The following is a 5,001-nucleotide window of genomic DNA, read 5'->3' as shown; positions in this document are numbered from 1 at the left end:
TATGAAGCAGAGTTAAATAGGCATTATACGTTCTGTCTAGACATTGAAAAAAGAAAGTGGCAGAACTCCTAGAGCGAAGATTTGCATTCACCTTAAGTCTTACTGAGAAGGGCAAACAAATATTGTACAACAACTACATTTAATACTTCAGTTAAATTTCCAGATATAGGTCAAATTTTATCAATTTTATTTTAGCAGAATATGAACCAGGCTAAATTATCTTTGTTACACATCTGTTTACAGTCTAATATATGACAAACAATTTTTTAAGCTTTGTTTTAAATGTAATTATTCAAGAAATAAATGGTGCTATCATTTTCCAAAAACATACTCCATGTTCCAAGTGAGATGTATTCCATACCTACATCTCTATTGATTTAAATGAGTAAATGAAGGGAAAAAATAGTTAGGTATGGTTAGTTTTAATATATTCCTCATTTAACTTGAATGTAATAATATAAATTTCATAAGCATAGAGTCTGGTTACATAGCAAAGTAATTAACAGCAGGGACTTATTAGCTCTGATCCTTCATTCAAATTACTTAAATTATCTGTACTTAAGTATTCTCATGTATAAAATTGGAATCAAATCAGAATAAGAATAACATTGCAGGATTGCCATGAAGATTAAATGAGCATCGGCATCAAAGGTTTGTTAACCCAGGGCCTCTCAGATACTAACTACGGTATCAACCTTAGTTTTAATAATTTATTTTTTAGAAACTAATTTTACATATTCAAAATTAAAGAAACAAATTATTAAATAATAATTTTTCACAGTGTGGCTATTAAGGCTAACATTTTTATTGTGACTAAATTTGTATTACACTTCTGAACAAACATATATTACTATAAGACATTGGGTGTGATGCATGATATTATGTTAACTTGACATGTCTGTAGGATGTAGACATCTGATTAAACGTTACTTCTGGATGTGTCTGTGAAGGTGTTTCTGAAAGCGGTAAGCATTTTAATTGGTTAACTGAGTCAAGCAGATGGATCTCCCCATTGCATGGGCATCATCCAATCCTTTGAGAGTCTGAATAAAACAAAAAGGCAAAAGTTAAAGAAGGTTGGATCCTTCCTTCCTCTGCCACAATGCTTGAGCTGGAATGACAGTCTTCTGTCCTGGAACTACTGGTTCTCAAGCCTTCACACTTTAGACTAAGACCTAAACCATCAGTCCTTAAACTCTAAGGACTTTTAACTAGACAGGCTTCTCTGAGTCTCTGGCATGCAGAGGACATAGCATGAGAATTTTCATCCTCCATAATTATGTGAAACAATGTCTTATAACAAATCTAATTTACCTATCTAGCTAGCCAGCTATGCTTCAGATTCAATTTTTCTGGAAAACCCTGAAAAATACTGGGAGTATTCTAGAGGAAAAAAAAAAAATCTGAACATGCATTTCTGTATTGGATCTAGAGTTTCTGGAATTGGCTTCCCAATCTGATATAATTTAGATATTCCATTGACCCTATTTCCAGTAGTACAGAGAGCACTGATAGTCCACAGCATGAATTGGTAAGACATACAAAATATTTGTATTGGATACTCTTGATTGACCACTTATAAGAAACAAGAAGTTTGATAACTATGTTTATAATACTTTTGAACATTTATAGAACAGTGAGAAATATGATAAAGTCGGTTAGTTGCTCAAATGTCACTGGTTTAATGTGGTTAAATATATTTATGTATATATTTATATATTATGTATGTTTATAGGTATATATATGTACTATATATGTATATGTTTATAAGCATATATTTATATATGCATATAGGTATATATTTATATATAATATATATCCATATGTAGATATATAAAATGATATATATTAAATATATATAGCAGGCATTTGAATATATATTTATATTTAATATATCACATATATGATATACTAATATATATCACATATATCAAATCCCTGAAATATACATAAACATATTATGTATATTAAGCATATCTATATTTATATATGCCACCTCAAGTGCTGCATAAATGACTTGAAAGTTTCTATGTGTGTCTTGAAAGAAACTTTTATCTTCTATAGCCACAGAGCTGTTGTTGCTGAAAATCAAACTCAGAATCTCATCCTACAATTGTCTGAATTACAATTCAAGTTGAACCCCCGACCAGCTTCTCAGGGTGTCTAGTGTAAAAGCAGGGAAAAAAGTTTGATTGGGGAAAAAATGGCATCTTGTAAGTTGGAATGGGGACACGTGGAATGAGTGATTATACTGGGAAAATTGAGCTTCTAAATTCTGATGACAGTTTGTCAGTGCAACAGTTCTTCCCAACCGCAGCATCAGCGGCCTCCCTACTCCAAGCAGAAGCGGTATCTCCATGCTTAATGAAAGCCACCTCTCCTCTGCAAGTGGCAACATCATCCACACCCCCAGTGGTATCAGCCTTTCCACCCCTGGATGAGTGGATTAACTCTGCATTACTTGAAAAAAAAAAAAAACAGTAATTACCTCCCCTGAGACAATTGCCACACCAGACAATGCTGATTCTCTTCATGATTCATCTATTTTACCCTTATTTACTCATAGGCCTGTAACTGGACTCAGGTACCACCAGGCCACTGATGACGAGGTACAAAGTGTGACCAATGAGGAGGTGTGCTGCACTTCCAGAAACTACTTGACATTTCTAATTAATACAGACATAAATCAGGGAATATGTGTGGAAATAAATATGGAGGTTATGGGATAATGGTGGAAGTGATATAAAATTGGATTAAGCCAAATTTATTAACATAGGCTCACTTAACAGAGCTTCTGCATTTAATGTTGCAGTTCAGGGAGTTAAAAATTACTCTAGCAGTTTTTTTTTTTTTTTTTTTAATGAGTGACTGAGACAGGGACCAAAATATTGCCCATTTTGAGTGAACTGGAAATGCCTGACCTCCTTTGGTATAATGTAGAAAAGGGGATTAAGAGGCTTAGAGAAAATTGAATGTTAGAGTGGATTTTTCATTTAGTACTTACTCACCCACACCGGGATAGCCCAGAAGTTATACCTTTCACCACTACTTTGAGAAATAAATTTTTGGGGAAACTCCACTATCTGTGAAGAGCTCTGTGATTGCTTTTCTTTGCGGGATAGATCTTACAATGGGAACTACAGCCATTCAATTAGAAAAACTAAATGCAATGGGAGTATATGTATTCCAGAGGCACAAGGGTGAAGTGTTGTCAATCAACCACCAAAGGCAGGGTTGTCATGGTTACCCTAATGGACAGCAAAGTAAAAGCAGCAATCAGAATAGTCTGACTGATGTACACCTATGTCATTGGCTAGTCAATCACGATATTTGAAAAGTGAAATAGAAAGGAAGCCTACTATCTTCTCACCTGATTTATATAAGAAGGAAAGTTGTAGGTTAATTGAACAAAAGTCTAACTTGAATCATTAAAGTGTAGAATCACAGCCCCTCAATCAGTTTCCAGAACTGGGCCAGTTTACAGACCCAGAATCCCTTATAGAATTAAAAGGTTATATCTTCTCCAGGAAGGACCCTGATACACTATAATTTATGTTGTTAATATTTCTCTAAACCTTCCCTATCAGGACTCAATATTTCAGCAGCAGAGATCAACACTGAGTTCTCAATATACCTCCATTTCCCAGAGTGATCAGCCAATGGTACCTAGTAACATGTCGATTACATTAGGCCACCTCAGTCATGGAAAGGGAAATATTTTGTTCATATTGGAGTAGGCATTTACTACAGTTTATAATTTGCCTTTCCTGCGTGCAATGCTTTTGTCTAAACTACCATCTGTGGGCTTATAGAATGTTTGACCCACCATTATAACATTCTTATAAAGAAACTCACTTCCTGAGGACTCTGTTCTGTTCCATTGGTCTATATCTCTGTTTTGGTACCAGTACCATGCTGTTTTGGTTACTGTAGCCTTGTAGTATAGTTTGAAGTCAGGTAGCGTGATTGGGAGTTATACCTGATGTAAATGACGAGTTGATGGGTGCTGACGAGTTGATGGGTGCAGCACACCAACATGGCACAAGTATACATATGTAACAAACCTGCACGTTATGCACATGTACCCTAGAACTTAAAGTATAATAATAATAATAAAAAAAAGAAGTGAAAAAAAAAAAACTCACTTCATAGAAAACGAACAGTGACAATAGGCCCATGTTATTCACCATCCTGAAGCAGCTAGCTTGATAAAATAGATAAGTGTCCTTTTGAAGACACAGTTACAGTACCAGCTGGGTATGAAGACTTTGCAGGGGTGGGGCAAGGTTTTCCAGAAGGCCTTATATGTTCTCCATCAGTTCTATAGCATCTGTTCAGAAAAGATTATATACTATACAAACTATTCAAGTCATACAAAAGCATTTTTCATTGTCCTTTCAACTGAGAAGAATACTATTCCGCAGGTTTCTTCTCCTGAGGTGGTTCATACTGAGCAAGCTTTGCTTTCAGTTTTTTATTTACTTCTACAGTAGCTTCAGATTTCTCTTTCATTTCGGTCAGTTCTAGGCGAAGCAGCTCTATTTCTGGATTCTCTGGGGTAGCAGCTCCTAAGCGATGCTTTAAAAAATCCAAAGCACTGTTAGGTTTCTCTGGTTCTTTATATAAGGCTACCAACACCTTGGTCAGCGTGTCCAGCACCCTCAACTTCTCCAAGTACCTCTGGAACTGCTCACGCTTCGAGTCGGTGGCTTTGTAATAGGCCATAGTGACAGCGGCAGCGGCGTAGCTGGCGCCGGACACCGAGAATTGAGGGTTTTAATTGTCATGAGTATTTTCTTAGGTTTTTAAGAATGCATTTGTGTGTGTGTGTGTTCATGTGCATATACACAGCAAATATATGTGTTTTCATCCCTCTCTTTTGTCTTATCATGTAACATAAGATGAATATACTTTATGTAAAAGTTTCTAAGTGTTGTTCATTTTACATCATAACATTTAAGCTAAGGAATATCAGGAAAAGTAAACATCACTCAAATATTT

The 5,001-nt window shown here is 35.4% G+C and overlaps 1 pseudogene across 1 annotated transcript; it reads right to left on the bottom strand.

Annotated features, from left to right (window-relative positions):
- Window positions 1-4,323: 4,323 nt before the first annotated feature.
- On the bottom strand, window positions 4,324-4,760 carry LOC105550213 (annotated as a pseudogene). The gene has a single exon (XR_001007666.1). The product of XR_001007666.1 is annotated as a C-Myc-binding protein pseudogene (transcript).
- Between the last annotated feature and the right edge of the window lie 241 nt (window positions 4,761-5,001).

The sequence above is a fragment of the Mandrillus leucophaeus genome, unplaced genomic scaffold (assembly GCF_000951045.1).
Source record: "Mandrillus leucophaeus isolate KB7577 unplaced genomic scaffold, Mleu.le_1.0 Scaffold470, whole genome shotgun sequence".
Classification (NCBI taxonomy): Eukaryota; Metazoa; Chordata; class Mammalia; order Primates; family Cercopithecidae; genus Mandrillus; species Mandrillus leucophaeus.
The sequence above is the reverse complement of the archived record's forward strand: the minus strand, read 5'-3'. Positions and strand labels throughout refer to the sequence as shown.